Source organism: Oxyura jamaicensis, chromosome 1 (assembly GCF_011077185.1).
Source record: "Oxyura jamaicensis isolate SHBP4307 breed ruddy duck chromosome 1, BPBGC_Ojam_1.0, whole genome shotgun sequence".
Lineage (NCBI taxonomy): Eukaryota > Metazoa > Chordata > Aves > Anseriformes > Anatidae > Oxyura > Oxyura jamaicensis.
Genome location: NC_048893.1, coordinates 87,223,586 through 87,247,106, shown reverse-complemented (window position 1 = coordinate 87,247,106; position 23,521 = coordinate 87,223,586). Strand labels below are relative to the sequence as shown.

General features: G+C 41.9%; 1 long non-coding RNA gene across 1 annotated transcript in view; it reads left to right on the top strand.

Annotated features, from left to right (window-relative positions):
• LOC118160637 overlaps nucleotides 1-643 on the top strand; it is a 39,863-nt gene extending 39,220 nt beyond the window's left edge. Inside the window, exon 7 of the long non-coding RNA XR_004747609.1 lies at nucleotides 42-643. This is a non-coding gene — a long non-coding RNA (uncharacterized LOC118160637). The remainder of the gene's footprint in view (nucleotides 1-41) is intronic.
• Nucleotides 644-23,521: the final 22,878 nt, after the last annotated feature.

Here is a 23,521-nt window from a genome sequence, read left to right as displayed (position 1 = left end):
CACTGGTCCATTGCAAAGAGTAGAACAGTTCTCTCCTACAGGGGCCAATACATGTTCTTTAGAAACAGGTTTAAAAATCTCTTTACTTAATGACTCAGGTTGGATCAGTGATAATACTTCTTCTGTGCCCTGTGTGGAGAGCAGTTCTTGTCTAACTGAGAACAAAATACAATTTTTATCTTTATTGGTGTAACAACACGTACTGTGCTTCATCAGACAGTCATCTCTAACCTTTTGTTGGCTTTTACAAATTTACTGTACTGCACCATTGTCACAGCCCATACCGACTGGTTTTCTGTTTTGTTCTTTTCATCTTCCCAGAATTTCTAACATGTAGTTTCCTCTGATTTCTGCCACATCATCTGGATTTGGAGCCTGACTAAATGCCACAATTTTAGCCTGTGGAGGACTTTCAATATCATATTGCTGAATGGGGCTTTTTTCCCCTCCATTGTTCTGTAAAATGTTCCTCTAGGTCACTTACTGCTTTTCCAGAAGATGCTTACACTTGATAAGGGAATAAGGGAATCATACTGGTAACAAGTCCAGGGACTGACTGCCCTATGCCTCTTGATAAATTGGTTTAGATTTTTTTTGGAGAAACGTTTCCAGCGGACTCTGAGGACTTTTTAATTTTCCTGTCAATGTGGCAGATTTTTGTGACTTTAATGTATGATGATAGTGTTGAAATGTCATTTTTGTACTAGCACTGGTCACGCTAATTGTGCTCTGTAAAATTGTCTTGCTGCTTAGCACCTAATGTGGTCTTCCCTTGTATTATACAGCAGGTAAAATGTTTCTTTATCTACATCTGATCGGTGACACTGGGACAATGCTAGCTGCATATTTTTCTTTGCTATTTATAAATAAGCACATTTGTTTTGGCTTCACACCAGGTCAGTCAGAAGTCCTTTCCATTCAACAAGATATTGAGCAGATTTTGGCAATATCGACAAATCCAATACAATCCAGATAGGTTTTATAATATTGCATTGTAGTTCTTATTTTCCTGTAACGATCTCATCCTCTGTGGGTTGTGACCCTTCCATACTGTGAACAACTGAGCTGTTACATGCTTTTGCTAAACTCCATCTCTCTCTGGCAACCACTGGCTGTTGTCCCCAACTCCATGTACACGTTCAGTAGCACACAGCCCTTTGGGGCTGATTTTTGCTACTAACCTGTGATGTGCTATATTTTCTGAGGTTTGTCTCGTTATATGGTTTTAAAGATCTTGCAGGATCATCTTGACATCTCTTGTAAGAGGTGTCTGCTGCTTTACATTTTTTTAGTATGTCCGAAAGCGATGGTCTGTTTTCTTATAATGTAGGAATGCGTACCTTCCCTAGACACTGCGTTTTGTCAGGTCATCTGTCTTTGGCACCTCTACTACAGGTTGCTTCCCCAGTAGTCTTGCCCTCTGTATCTTGCTTCAAAGCGAAGGAAGGTCTGGAGGATTGTTCCAGGTATTTGCTTCAGCTGTCACTTGTTTGGGGGGTTGTTGCTCATCTGGAGAGTTAAGCTCTTATTTTAATCCCAAAGTTACATGATACAGCCTTCAATAGTATTTATAATAAAAAAATATAAGTAATGAGCATGACTTTTCCATGCTGAAATTATATGCGCTCATGGCACCTGAATTTCCTGAAGAAATACCTTTCAGGGATCTCATTTCAGATGTAAATCACACATTACTTCCTACTCTTGGCTGTACACTTGAATATTTCCCAGACTGAGTTCTCATGAACTTGAAGACAGATTTGTGACCAAATCATAGAGGAGGAGTGTCAAAACACTGTTTCCAGCAGAGACAGGCCTGCACTCTGGGGGTGCTGCATGCCCTCCCACAGCACTGAGATGGTAACAGCTGTTTGGAGAAGGGTGAGCTGGCAGCAAACAATCACATTTGCTTCCTGTGGTAGTACCTGTGGGTTGTCCAGAAACGAAGTTGCGAGGAGTCTCTTTCTCATGGTGTTCCCAGAACACAAAGCTGATGCTGAGAGTTCTGGGGAAACTGAAGGTTTTAAGAAACTCTCTTCCCTTTGACTCCTGGGCCAAAGCAAAATTCCAGATAAAAATCCACTGGAGTGTCTAGAGCACTGCTGACAGAAGCTTCTGGCAGTGCAGTAAGACAGCTAGTTTTCATGAGGTATCTAGATCAAGCTAGTTTAAATGTTCAAGTTTGGCTGTTTTTCCAGACCCTTAGAGCTGACCTCATAGCTTCTACTGTGTCTTAGTACTTACTAATTGCTAAGGATGCTATAAATAAGATCTAAAGGTCAGGCCAAATGTGAAATCAGATCAAAGGCTCACACGTAGAGTATAGTTGGCTTTATTTATTTATTTATTTATTTTTTCCTTTCCTGAACTGTTGCACTACAAGCTTCATTTGGTCTGGACTTCTGTTATGTTCATGTCACAGCCTGTGACATTTGGCCATTGGAACTCGATTGATTTTGTTTGTTTCTTTGTCTTTGGTTCAACTAATGATGTACAAACCAGAATGAAGCTGGCTTCTTTCTCTTTGCTGTTTTGTCTCCCCTTTGGGTTAAATAGGATAGCACAATAGTCCTTTGCTCCCCTCCTGGCTTCCCCATGATCACAGTCTTTTTTCCAGGTCTTTCATACCCTGACTTCTCCAGTCTTTGCCCCATTAGAAGCCTGGATCTTAAATGTTTGTTAGTTGGGTGCTGTTGTTGCTCTTCATTCCCCACAGCAAGGCTGCTGTTGTGAGGCTTTGGTACCATGCACTTTCATGGAGGACTTTGTTCTCTGCTCCTATGAGGGCAGCAGCCACCCCCATTCATGACCTTTCCTCACTGCTCCTTTCCATGACAGCAGTGATGGTGAAGGGTCATGGAGGTCAGGAGACAGATTTTATTCTCCTTCCTCTCTGACCACAGGCCTGTTTCCAGTCCTTGGTGGAAAAAGTAATTTCTTCCACTATATGCTTTCCCTCCATCAGTCTGTTCTTTTCCCTGCAGGAAAATTAAAAGTGAGAAGACCCTCATATCCACAGAAGTGGAACAGGCTCCCCAGGGCAGTGGTTATAGCACTAAGCCTGCCTGAGTTCAAGAAGTGCTCTCAGACAGGGGGTTTAATTTTAGGTAGTCTTGTGTGAAGCCAGGAATTGGACTCGATGATCCTTGTGGGTCCCTTCCAACTCAAGATATTGAAAGATTTTGTTGCTCTCACTTCTAAGTATCACTAGGAGAGGATCAGGGGGAGGAATGAGAGAAAGACTGAAAACTTGGAGACTGTATCTGACAAAAATGAAGGTGAAGCATGGCATGGCACAACTAAATTTATTTTTTTTGAGTCACTTGAGGAAATACTGGGATCCAGTGGGCCAGTGAGGTAAACCTGATATGTAGAAGCCTGGTGCAATGCAACTAACATGTTACAGCCTGGTGGGCCTGCACCAGACGTGCAGGTGTGTTGAGCCTCTGCCAGGGTCTCTACCAGGATTTCTCTGTCAGGGTGTCTCTGAAACATCTGCTTTTAATTGTGCTGGCTTTGAGCAGGTGACTTAAGCCCCTACACCCCATCTCATTTCAGAGGGAAGAGTACCTGGCACTATCAGACTCCATTCCACCCCCAGCAGTTGACTGGCAAATGATTTGACATCTGTTGCTCAGCATTTTCTCCTTGGAAGCCTTGGAAAGGGCGTTTTTCCATGCAGGAGCTCCGGCATGGCAGACAGCTGAACTGGGTGCTCCCACTCCTGGCCAGGGCTCCCCTGCCTGTGCCTGGGTGGCTGGGCTGTCCCCTCACACAGCAAAACACAGATGGCTTCAAGTTACCAAACTCAACAGAGCTGGGCTGGGAGGGTCACTGCTGAGAGAGTTGAAAAGGGGGATAGAAAACACCAAATGCCAGACTCTGCCTTTACCCCCCATCGATAAAATGCAAGCCAAGTTGTGTATTCTTAGTTTTTCAGCGATGTCTGGTTTTGGGGTTACCACGTGATATGACTTTGTCCATCTTCCACAGGGCAGGGTCGGGTGGTTCTTTGCCTTGTTGCCTTACATGGAGAATTGTGGTTTCTCTCATCCCTCTTCTTATGCAAGATAGGACAGGGAAACATCACTGCCTGCTCCCCTCTCCCACAGTAGCTCTTCAGTCTTGCTTTTTGGGCTCATTCTGTGTCTTATACCAGTCTCTTTTTGGACAGAGATTTAGTGGCTGTAGGATGTTCTGCAAAACTGGTCTGGAAGCAGATGAAGTTATTTCCCTTGAAATATTCTTGGTCTTTTGTGCCCTTGATTCTTGAAGTGTATGGCAGGAATATCAATATTATTTGCAGTGATCTGGGAGAGCAAACTACATGTGAGAGCTGACAATTGACTAATTTTGAATACCACCAGAACAAGACACTTTCCTGCTGATCATCCCCATTTTAGAATGGGGTGAAGAGAAAGTTGATGGACATGAGTGTGGCGATGATCGCTTCTGGCAGAATAACACCGTGGATCTGTTCCTTCAGCATGGGAAATAAGGGGCATATGAGGGAAAAGAAAGGTAATTTGAGGAGGTTTGTACCAGGGAACAATCACGATGTTGCCTTCTTGGGGTGGTCAAGGTAAGTCTGGCCTCCTCTGGACCATATCTTGTTTGTCAGGGTAACTCACAGGTTTTGGAAGAGCTTCTCTGCAGGTTTGGGCATCAGGCAAGACGGGGACACTTATTGAAAAGGCAGGTGCCAGTTTGTCTTGATGCTGAGAGCCCTGACATCTCTGAGCATGATGTGACAGGAACGCAGTGCTGGATAAGCTGTTATGAGTGGGCAGGCTTCTGAGATGCAAGACAACATGGTGGGTGAGGTAGCCACAGGAATGTGCCTTGGTAGGAGACAAGTCTCACATGAGAAGAGGGGATACACTTGTTTTCACAGTCTCTCTGAGGAGGATCTATTTCAAACCTGTGGTCCACAGCCCGGGCTCTGCATCCAGGTACCCTTCACCTGAGAAACGCCCTGGGAAGTAGAGACATGCTGAGCAACAGAAAATCCACTCCAATCCTGGGGACACATATGGGGTCCGCACGAGTAGACCTTCTCTTTACAAGGATAAGGGTCACTTAGGAGGGATGAAAGTAATAACTAATGGAAGCAGCTTGTAGAAACTGAACAGTGTGCTCATTTTCTCTCAAGAGTGGGGCTTTCCCTCTTTCAGAGAACTGGCTGTTAACTACTTTGCCTAAGCCCTAAATTTGCAAGGCATTGAGTTATAAAGTACATTGTGGATTGTAAAACCCCAGCTGTACCAAAGAGTTAGAAGATTACTTGTCTGATCATCGCTCTATGGTACTGAAGTGAGATACGAGAGAGAAGAGAAGGAAGGGCCTGGGAGAAAATGGGGAACAAAAGTGACTCCAAAACCCTTCCTGTCTCTTCTACTGGGTGCCTCATTTAATTCAGCAAGCTCCCCACAAACTTTCTGTCTTTTTTGTGCATAAATATGAACATTAGTAGCTAAAGATATCTGTGCTCTTCAACCTGCTCCCATCGTGGCAAGAAGTGGAACAATGCATGAAAAATAATTGGGGTTCTTTACTTCATTTGCATGTCTGGAAAAATCATGGCTTCCTAGGGTACTTCCCATTTGTGGTTGTCTCCTGAGATGTATTTGTTTAGACATGATAGCTGGCAAGAAAAGCCTCCAGAATCATAACAGCTTTTCAATAATACACTGTCTGTAACTCTTTGAAAATGAATGAGGAAAGTGATCCTAGGAATTGCAGAGAAATGATCATTTGATACAGGGCTAGAGCACTTGGGAGCCTGCAATCCCAGGCATGTTAATGTGTGTTCTTCATGGATAACAATTCCTCTTAATGTCTCTCTATCCAGTTAGCCTAATTAGTCATATATTACTTTTGCAACTCCAACTAGTAAAACCAGCAGGATACGAAACACAGAGAGATGCTTCTAACCTTTCCTTTTCTCTGTTTTGCATCATACTACGTGCTTACAAGTAATTGAATAGATTTAAACGTGAAAGCAAATTGTGTGCAGACTGATGGGGGTCTGGTCAATGGTACTTTGCTTGTTAGCAGCATGGAGAAGGAAAGACTGAACTGGGAATTTTGCTGATCATGGTAATTTCTTTCAGTTGCTGCAAGCTGTTGAGGTTGGTTAGACATTCCAGGGAGAATTAAACATCTTGGCAGTCCAGTGACAGATTAAATTTGACATGGATAAGGCTACAGTAATGCCTACTGGCAAAAGTAATCTGAGTTTCTCTTCACCTGTGTGGGCTCTGAATTTGCAACCTGGTCTGAAGGCAGAACGTGAGGATAGATGTTATTGCCAACAACTTAATGAAGTGCATAGCTGCAATTTCAAAAAGGGAACTGAGCTGATCGCAAGTTTTAAAAAACAAAAAATTCATAGCAAAAATGGATATTCTAGTAGAAAGTTAATGAAGAACACTCAAAATTAATGCAGTTGCCTTCTGAGAACAGCAGCTCAGAAGCTGGGTCAAAAAGAATTATTTACTGGATATTAAAAGCACTTCAGATTAAATGATGAGAGAAATGCTTAGAAGGCTATTCCATCCGTATTAAGCTAACTTCTCTGAGGCATGGAAGAAAGTATTATGGATGTAATTATTGTTTCTTGGAGGCATTTTTTCCTTACATCCATCCTTGAAGTACTAGTACTGGCTACTGCCAGTGGGACAGAACATCAGGATGGACTTAAGGTCTGATTCAACAGGGGAAATGTTTCCACAGCAAAATTACAGTGATACGCTGTACAGTGCTCTGTCATATCAGTAAGCTCTCAGGACTTGGATCATCTCTCTGCTAAAGCAGTGCACCATCACCTTGTTAAATGCTAGATCTGTGAAACTTTGTGCTGATTTGGAGAGTATTTTATTCAACAGGACATAGCTTACTCACATACAGCTTTCAGAAAGTCTAAGAATCAAATGTAGGAGGTAAAGTTTTAAAGAGTCCTGGAAAATTCTGCACTTCTGATAAGAGTGAGTTTTTGGCTACCAAATTGGACCTCTCAGAAGCAAGGCACAGCAGAGTACATGAGAACTACTCTGACCTCTTAAGGTGAGGAGCATAGGAGATACCAGAACATACAAGGAGGTCCAAGGGAAAACATCACATATACATGTTGTATAATGCTCTTAATGTTGAAAGTGAGTGTTGCTATTTCCTACTTTTATGGGTTTAAAACATTCTTAAAACAAGCATAGTTCTCTCCTTACAAATGAACAGGGTAGGCAATTTAGTATTCTTATAAGGTGATCAGGTGACACTGCTTTTTTATAACCTTACTTACTGATTTGTCTGCTCAGTGCCGGGTTTCACCCAAACACTTTTTCCTGGAGCCATAATAATTTGGGTGACATTCACACAAGACTGTGCCATACTTTGGTTTCTTTTTTTCTTCTGATTTTGCCAGTCTGATGGATTTGTTTTTGTTTTGTGAGTATTGTTGTTCTGACAGTCTAAAGGTGAGATTTTCTTTCTTGCAGGCTTTAGCAACTAAGGAAAAGCTGAGGTAAATTCCCAGTCAGCACACCTGGTGCCTTACGTGTAAGATGTGGGCACTGGAGAACAGTTGAATTGCTAGCGTCTGGGCAGTCCTTGTGCTGCTTAATGCATTATAGGGCAGGCTGCTGTGACTATTTGTAGTATGGACCCATGGGAATAAAACCAAAGCCAGGCAGTTTTTAAGGGCCCTTGGAAGCTCTTGGATTTTTCATCATGGATCTGATGTCTGTTGCTGCAGAGTACAAAGATGAACATGTCAGGTCCTTTTGCTTTCAGCCTGGAGTTACCAGTGTTGTGCAGGCCAGTCAGTGCTGGTTGGGAATTCGAAATGCCTCATGTCATTTCTTCATTTTTTATTTATTTATTTATTTATTTATTTATTTTTCATTTAGTGGTCTGACTGGATGCTCAGATGGCTTTACTGAAGAGCTTTTGCAAAACACTCTAGGGACAGATTTTGCAGAAGAATCTTATGCTTGGCCAATCCCAAAGGGCAGTGGGAGGTGTTGCCTATTGTGTGCATTTACTGATGGTCACCGCTAATGACTGGTGCAGGCCTTGTATCCATCCAGTTCCTGGCACACTAGCCTCTTTTTTTCTTTGACAGGAAGAAATGAAGAAATTTGGTTTCCCAAAGTCAGACCTCTTATATATGCATTTACTACTTCAGTTTGCGTATTGCATGCTATTTATAAAACAGCCACATGGTATGGTCCTGGAGTTTAGGTCATCATTTACTAAAGAATGAAATCAAAGACTGACTACATCCTTAGTTGTTGAAAAATGAGATTTGAAGCCAGTCAGTTCTTAAGCTAAGGAGTTGGCTCCTGTTCTCTAAGAGCCTGCTTCTTTCCTTTTTTTTCATCTCTTGTGATGAGACAATTTTTACGTAGAAAGAGAAAAGACATGTGACTCTTCCAAAATACAATTGAAGGGTGAGAAGTAGGAGGCATAAATAGTGTTTGGATGGGAAAGAAAGAAAGCTTTGTCACCTATTTGCTCTTGTCTTGTAGCCCAGCAGGGACTTTGAAATTTGCTGCTGCTCTAAAGGAGTTCTCCTCTAGCCAGGAACAGCTGCAGTCTCATCACTGTGGATTGAGTCTATAGGTATTTTGTCAAGAATTCATAGGACTGCCACTGAGTATGGGATACTTGTTGCTGTGTTCAAAGCTGCACCTACAAAGAAAATCTAGTCTTCAGTGACTCTAATTCAATCCAAGTGAATTCTGAGTGTCTGCTGTTCTTCTATGAAAAGAACATTTAATTGTTTGAAAATATAATAGTATCAACATTTAATGGTTTGTGGTTTGTATTCTGCACTTGCAGCAAGCTGATGTTTACAGCTGTCTGTGTGGTTAACCCATAGGAATGGAACCCAAGAGCTGTAACTGTGCCTATGAACTTACATAGGAGTCTTCATGTATTTTTCTGCTGAGCATCTTGGAAGTTACAAAGAAAAAAAAAAACCACTTATATTTTTAGATACGGTCTGCAAAGCATCATGCCCTGCTACTTCTGTAGGCTGGTTTGATCTGTAGGTCCATTTTTTGTCATTCCCTCCCCTTTGGGGAGGATAGATCTCATCTAACAGTTACTAGCAGTGAAGCAGCATTCCGGATTTTGTATTGCTACAATAGGCAACGGGCCTATTTTGTACAAGAACTGAAATCTTACTAGGTATGGGTAAAGTGTCTACTAAAGATGATGTTGAGGTGCTGTTGAGTGATATTTATCCCGTGACAGAAAGAAAAGTGAAATTAAACCTAATTTTTCTTTTCAGGAGACTATCACAAATGAGAGGAATGACTTAAGCTGTGTACAGAGATCAGCTTGCTAAAGTTCTGCTGAGCCACACACAGAAATAGATTTTGGAGTTGCAAACTGTATTTTAATTGTACCAGGTAATATTTGGTATCATTTAACATCCAGATGTTTGCTTTGTTCACTTGTTTAATCAACACAACTTTGTAAATCTGAGCTTTGGGACAGCCCTACAGGAAACCGACTGCATGTTTGGTTCCTTATCTGCTCCATGATCCTGCCTCTAATTCTTTAGTCAGTATCTAGTAGGACATGTAGAAATGATTTTGGCTACATCTGCCAGGGAAGACACAGTAAGCCCTAGGAGCCCGTTGTTTATCTTAACCTCTAGTGCCCCCTTGCATTTTCAGAAAGTCTTCTGTTTAAATGGGACATCAGAGAGATTCAAAATTTGCAAGGTATCGAGCAAGAAGGCTAATGAGAAGGAGTTGCCATCATGATATCGCTGCCACTTAGGGTTTTAAACATGGCCAGTCTGGCTGGTTTGCTCTGAAATTGTCAGAACTCAGGGACTGGCTGTAAAGGTTGTTTAAGAAGTGTGGTTTTCAGTGTTGTTTATTCTGAGGTGGTTAAGTGGAAATTTGCCACTGTCCACATCCTTTGAGTCTGAAATTTGATTGTAAAGACTAGACTCTCCCTTTATAAATGACATGAAAGGTTAGCATTGGTTTCTCAGACAATATCCATATATTTTACAGACCTGTATGATGTTTCTATCTGTTTGGAGAAGAGATCTTTGTCTCTATTCTTACTGGTAAAGTTGTGAGGAAAAAGCTTGTTTTTCTCTAACCAGTCAAGGATAAAATTCAGGCAAGAGGTTGTGACATTTTTTTCTTTGTTTGAGGTTCTAATGGTTTATCCATTGCTGTTTAAATTTTATCTCTCGTGGAATACAATTTATGTTCAATACTTTGGACACTTGTGCACCTACATGTTGTTGGCACTAATACATTTCACATTTTACGGTTTTGAATGGGTATCTGGGCCCATCTGCTGTGAGGAGAGTGACCACTCTTGGACTGGCCGTTAGTGCTTGCAGGAATCAGTCTGTTACAGAAATGGCAGTAAAAGTCTGGGTCTCACAAGTGAAAGCATGGCTTGTTAAAGAGCGCAGCGGCCTTGTGGCCAGGAAATAGTGTTTCTTCATGGTGTAAAGTATGTGGTAAGGTGTGGGGGAAAATACATACATGATGCATTATACTCGGTGGGGAAGTGTTAGCTGAGCAGAGGGATGGAGTGTGTGGGGAAGGGTTTGCGTGTAGTACATGGGTAGGAAAGGGTTTGTGTGTAAGGAAGGCTGTGAGTTAGTGAAGGAAAGAGTGGGCTTTGACTGCTTTGTGTGCTTAGTAATGCTTTGGCTTGCAGAGGAGGAGAGTTGTGGAGAGAATAACGGTGTCATAAGGCCTCTTCTGAGGCAATAGGTAACCTGTGCTTTGAGGACACTTACCCATAACTATGGGTGGCCATCTGAATGGTTAGAGTGGAGAATATGCACTGTGGTTGGGTTTCCTTCCCTTTCAACTAGTCTTAGTAGCTTTAAAGCAGTGGCTTGGGGTCAAGACTTTCTGTTGAATCATGGACAGATTGAAACGTTGATCTGAAATCACACACACTACTTTTTTACTGTCTGGGCTGTACAGGATGCTCTCTGAAATGGGGGCTTCCAGAGGTTGTGACTGAGTCTGATACATAGTTCTTGTCTGGCGGCTTTAAGCACGAGACAGTTCTTTGGTTCTATGTAGACTTTTTGGCTAAGAGAAACCTTTTGATTCTTCCATCTTGCAGAGGTTCTTTTTGTGTGCTGTAGTTGGGATGGCTGTGCTCTTCCCCTGGGACAGCTACATCTCCTTGGATTTAGGCAGCAGTTCATCTGTGCAGTCTGACATTTCCTCCAGTTAATTTTGTAGTATCCAGTAGTGGAGAATATTGTGACTTCAGGTACATGATAACACAAGTACAATTTAAGACAGCTCAGACAGAAGCTTTGATAAATATGATCATAGTGAGATGATCTCTGCTTTCCTGTTCTCTGCCAAGTATTTGCAGAGACCAGAGTTATAAGAAAAGAGAAAGAGGGAGGCGGGGGTGGAAATCATTCTGATATTAACAAAGGCAGGTGTCCAACCTTTCAGATGATCCTTTGTATGTTAAAAAGACCCAGTACCCATGCCTGGGAGAGATGAGACTCATTAAGCAGCATGTTAACTACCACAATTTACAATATAGGGAGGTGGCTCTTGTTGGAGCCTATAGAAGTGTCAGATTCAGTATTATTTTAGTGTAGAAGTGGGGGGCTGAAAACAATCCCAGGCTACCAGCTTTTAGTCAAAAGCAATGTTTCTCTTGTTAGGATGAATTTCTTAGACAGACCACTCAAATATTGATAACTTTACCACCTCACCAGAGTACAGCTCAAAAGCCAAGCACTGATAGTCCTGAAGTGTTAATCTGTGGTCAGCGTATCCCTGAAAATTCAGGCTAAAGAGCAAATAGCCGATTTAACACTGCTAAGTGTATAACTTAATGTTTCTTTCCATTCCTTTGCGAAGGAGTTTCCAAGCATAAGTGAAGACACCTGTGAGGTTTTATTTTTAATTGAAAATTAAACAAATAATTCTTGCCAGTTAGGTTAAGTCTAGTTACATGCCAAGAAATGCCTTGTTCCTACAAGGCTACAGGCATACATATTTACCTGGCAACATTCAGAGGCATCTGTGGTGCCTGATGTTTGGTGATATTTACCACATTGCAGACACTTCGCTAGTCTCCAAAATGCATTTTCTGAAAGCCGGCTTGTAAACTGAAATTAGAAGAACTTCAGGCTTTTCTTTCAGCAGAGCTCTGTCTGGGCAGGGTGCACTGAAAATCCGTGAGGGGGCAAATCAGAGTTGCTTTATAAGGACAAGTTTGTTATCCTGCCAGCTTCAGCATTGAGAGTGGTTTGGTGATCTCTTTGTATCCATGGCCTTTTTCACTAACTTTGCAGCCTCTCATTCCAAGTAGGTCTGTGATGAGCCCCCAGGTTTTTATTTGTTACTGCAGACTTTTTCTTTGGTTAAAGAACAAAACAACGAGAATTTTTCCAAAGGATGCATGGAGCAATACGTGACAGTTTGGTCTTTACTGCATTGCACTAGCTTAGAGCTGGATAGAGGGAATGTGTGATGGCTCACTTGCTAACTGTAAATTGTGTGAAGGCAAGACTTCAGGGATGGATTGTTGCAGGCACTTTGAAGTCTTTACTTTTATAGCACATTCCCAGGTTTGTTGGAGAGAAAGGACGGGGATTCAAGGTGAGGCTGAAACAAAACTTGCCAGCTAATATGCCTTCAGTTCTACTGATTTATTTATGCTGAGGATATATATGGTACCTTCGGCTTCTGTTTCAGGTAGATCCAGTTTTATTGTAACTGTTTATTATTGTTGGCATGGGAAGCAAGGGAGCAGCTGCAGGCTCAGTTTGCTTTGCTTTTGAATTTAACTTTTGGCAAAGGCAATTTTGTACGCAGGATCAGTCATTTCTTTTCCATCTATTTGTTATAAAACCAGATAAATAGAAGTATGCCAGCACACAAGTTGGAGGAATGGCATAATACCATTGTATGAAAAGACAAAGAGGATGAAATAAACTAGGCACCATATTAAATAACTCTTCTCCTGTCAATTATGATCTTACAACATGTCTCCTGCCCTGCCATAGAAATGGTTTGTGTTTTCCTATTGCATAAAGCATTGTAGTCTTCTTTGACTTACCTTACATTTTTGTCCATCCGTTGCCTTAATTCCTATGAGAAAACCCCTTTTCCTCATAGTCTGCAGGTCCTGTTCAGGAATTCAGGAAATGCATTGTGGGTAACCAAGAAGAAAAGGCAGGTAATTAAAAATATCTTTGGCTCATCAAGCCTTATTTCAGCCCACAATGAATTGTCCGAATTCTGTACTATGTTAAGATACTCAGCTTTGTATTAGACTTTTCCACGTTCAGCCCTGTAACAGGCTTTTTGACACATTGCTTATGGTCTGGGATGTAGTTTGTGCCTATGTTTGTGCTGAAAATTCTCAGCTGTGTGCATTTGGTCTTTCAAGCCTATTTTAGTTCAAACTAATGACTTGAGAGAGCATTACCTAGGCTCACCAGTGGTTTCCTGCACTTGAATCAATGGACTTAAATAACCAGAAGGAAAATAATTATGGAGCATAGATACAGGATAAAAATGCGTATACAAGGTAGATACATTCTTTTAGGAAATGCACACTGGGAACTTCTGGTAACAGATCTATTCTTTTGAAAACCCGAGTCTGAAAAATCTGTAGGACCATCTCCAAAATTAAACGGGATATGCCTTCTGACACTGAACAGTGTGACAGACTGTAATATAACACAGTTCAGACTTCGTTCCTTTAGGAACGTGGTGTGATATTAATGTGCATAGGAAGGACAGGGACTGGCTTTGAAAAATCTAACCACAATGCTCAGCTGAGCATTGCTGGGAATCTTTCACACAGCTGGGTTATCACCTCAAAATATGTTCCCAGTCCAGAAATAAAACATCTTTCACTTGCGTTTGGTGAAACATTTAAAGCTGACCGTGAAGCAGATGTGACATATCAACAGCAGTTTCTGCAGATGAGTAACAAGGCTCTTCAGGAGTGCTATAAATAATCACAAGCTATAATCACGAAGAGGCAATCCCTAGTAGCCAATCTACAAATAACTAAGCTAATGACTAGTGTGGGAGGTTTACATCTTTCATATGTTTTAAGTACTTTTCAAAGCAGAGGTAATGTGATCAGGAGGTTAAAGCAAAGAATGGGAATGTGAGGATTGTTTCTAGTCTTATACCTGACTTGTGGGACTTGGAATAATCACAGCAATAGGATTTAGGATCTTGCAGAACTGTGATGCTACTTTGTCTTCAGCAGTTTCAAAATTCAGTCAGTTAATATGGGAGGTATATTTTAAAATGCAATTGCACCACTAAGTAGGGGGAAATAGTTATCTTGACAGTAGTTTACAGCCTCCCTTATTAGAAGGACAAAAAGCTTTACTGTACATGCTGCTTCTTTACCCTATAAGCTATTTTTAAACACAGTTCATCTGACCCAGTGTAGATGTCTGCAATCTGAGCGGGTCACTTTGACTCTCTTTAGACAGAGAGCAGAGACAGAGAGCAATAGCCACATTGTTGGTTTGCTTGCTCTTTTCCTAAAGTATATCTCTAAATCCAAGATACCGAATGACACTGTAGAAGTGCTCGTTTCCCCTGTACTAAACGATAAAGCAGATCCTGAGGGGATTATCAGAGATGTCTCCATCTTCACTGTAGATGTCAAAAGAGGGATGAAGCAAGTCCCACACCATTTGATTTCAGTTGCAGACGCAACCTTTCACACTCTTCCCTTCTGGGGGAAACACTGCTTGCCTACTGGACTGAAAGATGAGTGAGGGCCTTCCTCTATCTTTGAAAACGTGAAAGAATTTGGACAAGTCCATTCACTTGTTTCACCATCTGCCTCCTCTTCAACAGCCTCAGGGGAGTAGGGTTGCCTTGCCTATATGCACAGGGCTCTTGCGTGCTGCAGATTGCACAGTCTCTCTCATCAGCGTCACAGGTGCTCCAGCTCTGTGGTTACAGCCGTGGGAGATTAAGATTCATTTCCACACCTACTTCCTTCTACAAACAACTTTCGCTTTAACTCACGGAAATGTACAAATGTTTGGGGGGGCTTCAAGTGGGGTTTTTGGATGCAGTACTTAGTTTTGTAAAAGTGCTCTCTGTTATGATACCTAAACCAAACCAATAATGCCCATTCAGGTAGTTCTTCATCTTTAAACAGGTATTCTTGAGAGACTTAGGGCTTGATTCAACCCACAGCAAAAAGTAATAGCACAGTTTTTCTGAGGTTGCATTGATGGAAGGGGCTCAGGATTCAATCAACAAATCCAGATGCTTGCAATTACAGTTTAGTTGGAAGTTGATAAAATGGTAAAAAAAAATAAAATAAAGGCTTCCAGTCTGCGTTTCTAAAGGCTAAATAATGTACTTCCCTGATCTTTGTTAATGCTAAGTTGAAAGGTCACAAGTTACTGTAACCTAGCTTGCTGATAGCTTCTCTGAAGGTAGGAAGAGAGACAAAGATATTTTGTCCATTCACATGAAAGGCTACACCTGCCAAAATATACTTAACATCTCAAATGTTGCAGAGGCTTCCTGCTTCCTCTTTAACATGTAAAAATGTGGTTTCACTTGCAAGCAGCTGATGGTGTGAAAACTCAGATACACCTTTCTTCTAGGTATTGCTATTTTATATTCAGTATTTCTTTATCTTTAGAAGTGATTGGCAGTAAGTTCTTCTAATGGTCCTGCAGGCTTTTGAATGAATCATGACATGTACTTTCTGTTTTAGGATGAATGGAAATATAGTCCATTTGGAAGGATAATTGCTTTTTTTTTTTTTTTTTTTTTTTTTTTTTTTTCCCTTAAATTAAAGGAAGCTGCTTTTAGTTACAGACATTTCTCCCAAATTATCCCTTTAAAATGGAAGTCTGAAATCTTAAATCTTGACAATTTCAAAACAAAATAGTCTGTCTTCCGAGAAGTTTTTTTAAAAAAGGGTATTTTCATCCCAATGCATTGGGTGATGTCACAAATATTATCGCTTGTCTTAAAGGCTATCATTTGGGGGAAAAACAAGTACTTGAGGAGGTAGAAGAGGAGGAAAAGAAATCCCTCACCACCAAAACTGCAGCAGCTCTTACAATGCAATGAACGGTCTCCTTAGATGAAATCCAAGGACAGGTGCCACTGCAAAAAGTGGAGTAGTTGCTTTAGATAGAAGTAAAACATGCTGAATAAGCAAGGAACAAATTTCACTTGCCAAGACTGATAGCCTTGACTTTTTATTGCCCGTATAACTGATTTTTTATACGGTCCAGTTGAGATTCTGGATGTCTTTTCTAAGGTCAGGGGTCCGGCTGAAAAGCTTGTAGGGTCCTTCCCATCCTCTTTAGACAAGGCCTTGGGGCAGACACCTTGCAGAAGTAGTTTTCTCAGTTGTTAGTTTTCTGGCATTTTACAATTCTACTGAAGCTGGAAAAAAAAAAAAAAAAAAAAAAAAAAAAAAGCACCTTTCACTGGGAAATAAGTGTTCAACAGGAATTGTGAAAGAAATATGCTGCAGTTTCATGATGGGAAGGTTATTTTTCTACCTGAACTATGATATAATAGTACTTTTAAGCTTTATATCATTCATCTCCCAGCCAGGACAGGACTGATCTTTGAGGCATAAATTTTTGTTCTGCCAGGACTGCTCTGAGTGAGAAGAGTGTCATTCAGAGCTGAGCTGAGAGGCAGGAGTGCTGCATTCAGTCCCTTGATCAGTTTACTTGAGCAACTCTCTCTTTGGTTTTGTGTCATGTATGAAATGAGCTGAGACAGATGTTCAGTTGCTATTCTTCTTGTCTCTGTAGGTTCCAGAGCATGTGGTGCATGAGTTGCCTCTTGGTGCCTAGGACACTGGAGACCCAGATCGTGGTTGTCACTTGCAATGCAAGTGATAAGCAATAACAGGAAATGAGGGGGTGTTGGTCTCGCCTCTGTTTCGGAGTGACCTTGTTAAGGTCTTTGTATTCCTGCATTCAATCTGTAAAGATGACCGGATAAATCTTAGATGGGGACTAGCCACTGTAAAGGGGAAAGGGGTATCCCCAAGTCACTGTCCTGCCAGGAGAAGCTCCTGCTTACCTGATCCTGCTCTCCAGCCAAGCCTCCTCACTTTGCTTGTACTGAGACTGGCCTGAGCATGACTCATGAGCCAGCAGAGGGAGGCTCTTCATGAAGCAGAGAGGAGCGAGCAAATGGGTGTGGCAAGAGTAAAGAAATATATGAATAAAGCAGCATAAGCATTACCTCTTCTTAGGGAGGATGTTTACCAGATTGGGAACATAAATGGGACAGACAGGAACCTTATTTAGAATAGAGGAAAACAGTGGTGGAAGTGTGTGTATGGGCGTAGCATGACAGTCCTGTACAGGGTGAATTAAGAGCTACAAAGTCCTGTATATTGTTGTGTTACTGGCATGGTGGTAATTTTACTCATAGGATCATAGAATTATAGAATATCCTGAGCTGGAAGGGACCCATAAGGATCATCAAGTCCAACTCCTGGCACCACACAGGTCTGCCCAAAAGTTCAGACCATGTGACTAAGTGCACAGTCCAATCTCTTCTTAAATTCAGACAGGCTTGGTGCAGTGACTGCTTCCCTGGGGAGCCTGTTCCAGTGTGCAGCCACCCTCTCAGTGAAGAACCTCCTCCTGATGTCCAGCCTAAACTTCCCCTGTCTCAGCTTAACCCTGTTCCCCCGGGTCCTATCACTGGTGTTTACGGATAATAGGTCACCTGCCTCTCCACTCCCCCTCACGAGGAAGTTGTAGACCATGATGAGGTCCCCCCCTCAGCCTCCTCTTCTCCAGGCTGAACAGGCCCAGTGACCTCAGCCGCTCCTCATAAGTCTTCCCCTCTAGGCCCTTCACCATCTTCGTCGCCCTCCTCTGGACACTCTCCAACAGTTGAATGTCCTTTCTGTACTGTGGTGCCCAGAACTGCACACAGCACTCGAGGTGAGGCCACACCAGAGCAGAGTAGAGCGGGACGATCACTTCCCTCGACCGACTAGCAATGCCATGCTTGATGCACCCCAGGATATGGTTGGCTGAAAATTTCCACAGGAAAAGGCTGTCTTTGATTTAAGAAATGAAACAAACAAACAAACACCAAAACCCAGGCATTTCCCGTGAGGAAAAACTGCCTGAATATTTACAGGTTAAACCAATATTTTCAAGTAAAATGATGATTTCTATTTCCCTGTCTTAAAATAGTTCTGTTTTCCTTATTTTTTAAACCAAAATTATAAAACAATTCTGTTTTAATTTGAAACAGAAGAAATCTTTTTGCATCTAACCAAAAGTGTAAGCTTGAAATGAGATTTTTCATTTCTATTTGCAAATATTTTCCTTAATTATCAGTAAAGGTAAAGGTGTTATCACTTGAATTTATTACTGAAAAAAATGTGGGGTTTTGGCTCATTTTTAACTACTAGTAAGTTATGCAATACAGTTTAGGCATAGATAATGTTTATGGATGGTTAAAATGAATAAATGTTTTGTTGTGAATGAATGGCTGCAGTGCTGCACCCTTACAACTTGGTTCTCAAATAATCTTGGCCTGCATGATCTCCTGCTGAATTTGAAGGCAGAAATGAGGTACAGAACAACAACCACGCACATCACTCATAAAACAGAACACAGAAATGGATGGTCTCCAAGTACCACTGAATTCCTGCTTTATGGTCATCTGTCCTTATTTGCAGGGCCAGTTGTAGGAGCAATAAGCAGGCAGCTGCCCAAGGTAAGCAGGCTGCTGTGAGCAGTGAGAGGGCTGCCTGCTGGGCCTGTGCCAAAGCCCTGTGAGGCCAGGCGACCGCTGCTGCCAGAGGTGTGAGCGTGTGGCTGGCCTTGACTTCCCCCCTGCCATCAGCTGTGCAGCAGCTGGGGCTTCACATCACACAGTTCTTTGTCCCAGGTCCTTTGCTTCATCCTTCCCACCTCTTGCCCAGGCAGGAGCAACTTGTCCCTGGTCCGCTTATCCAAACTGAATGTGTATACTGAGGAAAAGCCTTGAGCTGTCTCTGCTTGGCTCTGCAATAAACAGCCTCCAAGAGTTTGCTTCTCACTGCATTAAACGGTGCTGAGGCATTCATCACCTGCAGCTGCTGATCAAAGAGGAGGGAGACTTCCTTGAAAATATCTCCTTGCAGGTTAAATGGTGCACGTTGCCTGAGTCGACCTAATTTTTAGCAGACTGCCATAAATCTATGCACATCTTTCTCTTTTTAGAATAGTATCTGCAGCTTTCCTTTTAAGATTAAAAGCTAGAAGAAAGTCAAGCTGACAGTAAAAATACTTCCTTATATGTATGTACAGTTTGCATAAAATATATTCCAGTGATGTTTGTTCTGTCAGCTGGAGAAGAGAGCTATTTATTTTTTTTTCATTTACACTTCTTTGAGTTTTTTTTGGGGGGGCTGTGATGACATGCCAGACACTCTGGAAGAGACTAGGGAGCCTAGCTATCTCTGGGTTGAAGCAGTGTATAAACTGTTCCATTTTTGGTGCAGATCTAACATCAGAATGGAAGTCTTTGAGATGTCAGAAGAGAAACTAATTATGGTCATGAGTTTTGAACTGTCACCTCTTGACAAACGACTTGGTAATTGGAAGCAGTAGAAGAATCCATGCACTCTCTAATCTTGCTGGGGGAAAAAATGTCATCTATCATCAAATAAATCTTTCTTCTTGCCAAATGACTGTTGAAATGAGGGTTCTCTAGCATTTGCTCTAGACTGTTTGGAAATAATAATCCAAAACACTGGCAAAGTGAGTTACTGTGTTTGCATTATATATGTGCAGGAAGCTGTAAACAAAGTATCAGAAGAAAGGAATTGGAATTGAAAAAGTAGACTAGCATTTGGAGCTCAGAGATGTATATTATATTCATTTTCTGGCTGCTGGGAGCAAAGGTCATGTTTGTCTGGGATGTCCTTTAACACTGAAAACTATCTGGTGAATACCAGAGTAGAAGCTTTTTCACTGACATCCGTACTTCTCTGGCAGTGGTGGTGATGACCTGCATACTTTTTGAACCAACTTCAGACTGATGCAAAGGGGGTTTGTAGACTTCATGTTGCAGGGAATACCAACCTTTAAGTCACACCTAAAACTGAAGATATAGCTGTGCTTTCTATCATTTCATTCCACTCATTTCCCCAAATCTTTGTGTTTGCTTTTGTTTCTTGCAGTGTTAAGATCTGATTTGTCTGGTATCCCTTGTTTCTTCTTTTCAGACTGTTTTGGATGTAAGTTATTTTTGAATTATTTTAAATTCAAGTCTCTCTCTCTCTCTAATGCTCCTGTTATCTCTGTACTAAGCAGAAGCGTATCTGTTTAAAGAAGCCCCCTTTGGAATCAAACATAAGGAGTGCTTTTGATGTCACAGGTGCTTTCTGTGTTCGACACTTGCTAGAAAATGGCTTAAGCTGGAGTGGAGTCCTAATGAATTTAGTATGTTTCTGTTACTAATCATAGTTGTACAATAACATTTGCCATGTGGAGGTCTGACCCTTGTTACACCAAAAGCTGCATCACCTGTGGAGAGGCTCTCAGTGCTCAGGAGTGGCTGGAAGATTGTCCTTGCTCCCTGAGTCTTGCACACAGAAGAGTAAAGGCAGACAGGGCAGCAGGTGGGAATGGGGCCTGGCTTGGGGCTCCAGGGCAGAGCTGAACTGCCCAGCAGTCAAGGGCAGTTTCTCAAAGGGTAGAAACACATAATGTTCTGCCTACGGATGTGAGCTCCATTAAGAAATGTATTAGTGGGGACCAAAATGGACTGTAGCTCTAACTTCTGCTTTTAATGACTTTTCATTCCCTGATTCATGTTTTAGTGCTTTTTATTTTAAGTTTTAAACATTTAGAAAAATCATTAAAGCTAACTGGACAGCGTGCATTAACTGTCCTTGTCAGAGTTTGCTCTGCAAAGCTTATGGGACTTTTTACTGATTCAGCTTTAGAGCTGTTGTCTTTGAGTATAGACTCTCTTGTCTTTAACAGCAGAGATCCTACTCCACTGAAGTGCATCAGGCATGCTGTATTTCCAGACTGATAGGCCTCATATCTTTACAGACCAGCCCTTCTTTGGACGACTTTGAGCATGTGCAGTCTATCTACGGGGGTATATTAGTCTGGCATATTAGTTTACATTTCTTGGGAAATTAGTTTACATTGGGCTTGGGAAATGGAGCTTCAGACAGATGCACTGGTCTAAGTTGGTGGAATTACAACAGATCTGGACAACCGTTGCTCCTGACTTGGGCTCAGTAGACTTGAACAGACTGAGGGTGTCTGGCTTCTCTGGCCAGTTTAAGATGATTTCTATAGAGCTGCTTCATTAATGAAGCAAGTGCTGTTTTCCTCTGGAAAATGTAGTTTAATATTTTACTGGTTTTATCTGTTCTTTCTTTCCTCTGAAGGATTTCTCAAAGAAAGTACCAAGCATAAAGCTGAATTGGTGAAACTGAATCCAACGGCTGCTTCAGGGATGTGCTCACCTGCTCAGTCTTGATTGTGGCTGCACAGAGGTAGATTAGTTCGTGTTTCATGTAGCTAACATACCATGTCTGCCCTTCCAATAACCTGTCCAACATCCTTTACTCAAAATCCAGAGTACTGTGTATGGATGTGTAGCTTCATTAATAAATAACATTGGTACTAGACGTGGTTAGCTGCAGGTTTCACTGCTTTAATACAAACCAATTTACACATGACCGAAGTTTGAGATCAGGACTGCCCAGCATCTGGAATGATCAGTTTTTAGCCATACTCTTCAGAGGGCTGGCTTTACCTTTGGCTTATACCTGGCTGCTGGCAGAGTGGATGTCTGTGTCCTTCACAGCTCATCTGGGGTCATGCTACCTTGGAGGAGGTTACATTACCTAATGCACCCTTACCTCTTAAGAAGTGTTCCTACAGCACACAAGCATTTCTGGTGGTTGCTTAGATGAAGGCAGTGTACACTGACTGCTGAAGACAGACAAGATATCAGGACTGAAGGCAGCTACAGGATGGTCTGGAGAGCACCTGGTCAGCCTGTTCTGTAACACCCTGCTGCCTTGCGCAGGAAAGCCAGGCTGACTTATGGAGCACAGGGACTCCCTGAAAGATTGAACAATGAAGGCTAAGAAAGGAGCTCAGGGGTTGGCTGTAAGATTTGTTTATATGCCTGCTCCTGGGCAAAGCACAGTGTGGGAAGAGATGGATCTAAAAATAAGAAAGATGAGAGCTTACCTACAGTAGGAATCACTAGAAAGAGGATGACAAGGAAAGCAGCAGAAATAAATGGGACAGCAACACAGGCTTGGAACAGAAGGTATGGTAGGAAAACTAAGGTGAAAGCAATCGCTGAAGCTCCCACTTCCTACATCATCTTAAATGTAATTCTACAGAAGGCTCACCTTGCTTTCACACAAAATGCAGACTGCTTCCTGCAGGGTTTTGTGTAGGTGTGGAAGATCCATCCTTAGAGCTGCTTGCCACTTAGTGCTGTTTGAGGAAAGGGACAGTTGCCAGGAGAGGATTAGGGACACAGAAAAAATAATACTGGGATGTAGCCACATTTGCAGCATCTCATCAACAGCAGAGTACAAGCTCAGCTCCTGTGAGAGAAAATGAGATGGCCTTTTTGGAGATTGAAGAGAGATGCTGACTGACCTCCAGTATAGGCCAGAGGTTTGGCAAAGGGAAAATACCAAGTCAGCACTCTGAGCTGCTGCTATTTTTTTGATTCCATTAAAAGCTCTAAAACTCATTTTAATATTGGGAAAATATCTGCATTTTTAATAGGTTTTTATCCATCATAAGATCATAAAAGCTTTCAATAAACATCTGCTGCCTCTGGGAAGGCTGGAGGGACTAACCTTCAGATTACAGAGCCTAGGATGAGGAATGTGCTGACAGGACTTTAAAATAAGTCACAGAACAGACTTGCTTGCAAACCTGAAATAGACTGTCAAGGGGAAACACCTTTGCATACTCGCTGGAAAAGCTCAAGACAAAAAGCCTGCTAATCACTGTGCAGCTGAGCAGCCCATTCAATGCCTTTGTGGAGTTAACCTGGAATGTCAGCAACAAAGGAGGGGATCTTGGCTAGCTAAATGTGTTTATGTATCTGTTACGTAGGTATATATTGTGGGCTGGTCTACAGTTACTGGGAGACTGCCGTACCCCTTTCTGGCAGCGCACAGCTGTAAGAATCTGTATGTGTGATTGTGTGTAAAATGTATGTAGCTATTACAAAACGAGGAGGTTGAAACAGTGCTGGAACACTCATCTGAAACAATCCATGCTTCTGTCTAGATACTGTGCACGTCTAATACACAGTTTATTTCAAACTGCTTTTCAGATACAGCTAACATTCTAAAATCACTGCCCTCAATGAGGGTGGAGCTGATGTCTTTCTGCAGCCACCATTTGTCAATGTTTTCAGTTGCAATTTGCTTATAACATCTTGGATGACATTTAGCTTCTGAAAGTGTGTGTGTATAAAGAAAAAAGGAGAGACTTCAGTGGTGTAAG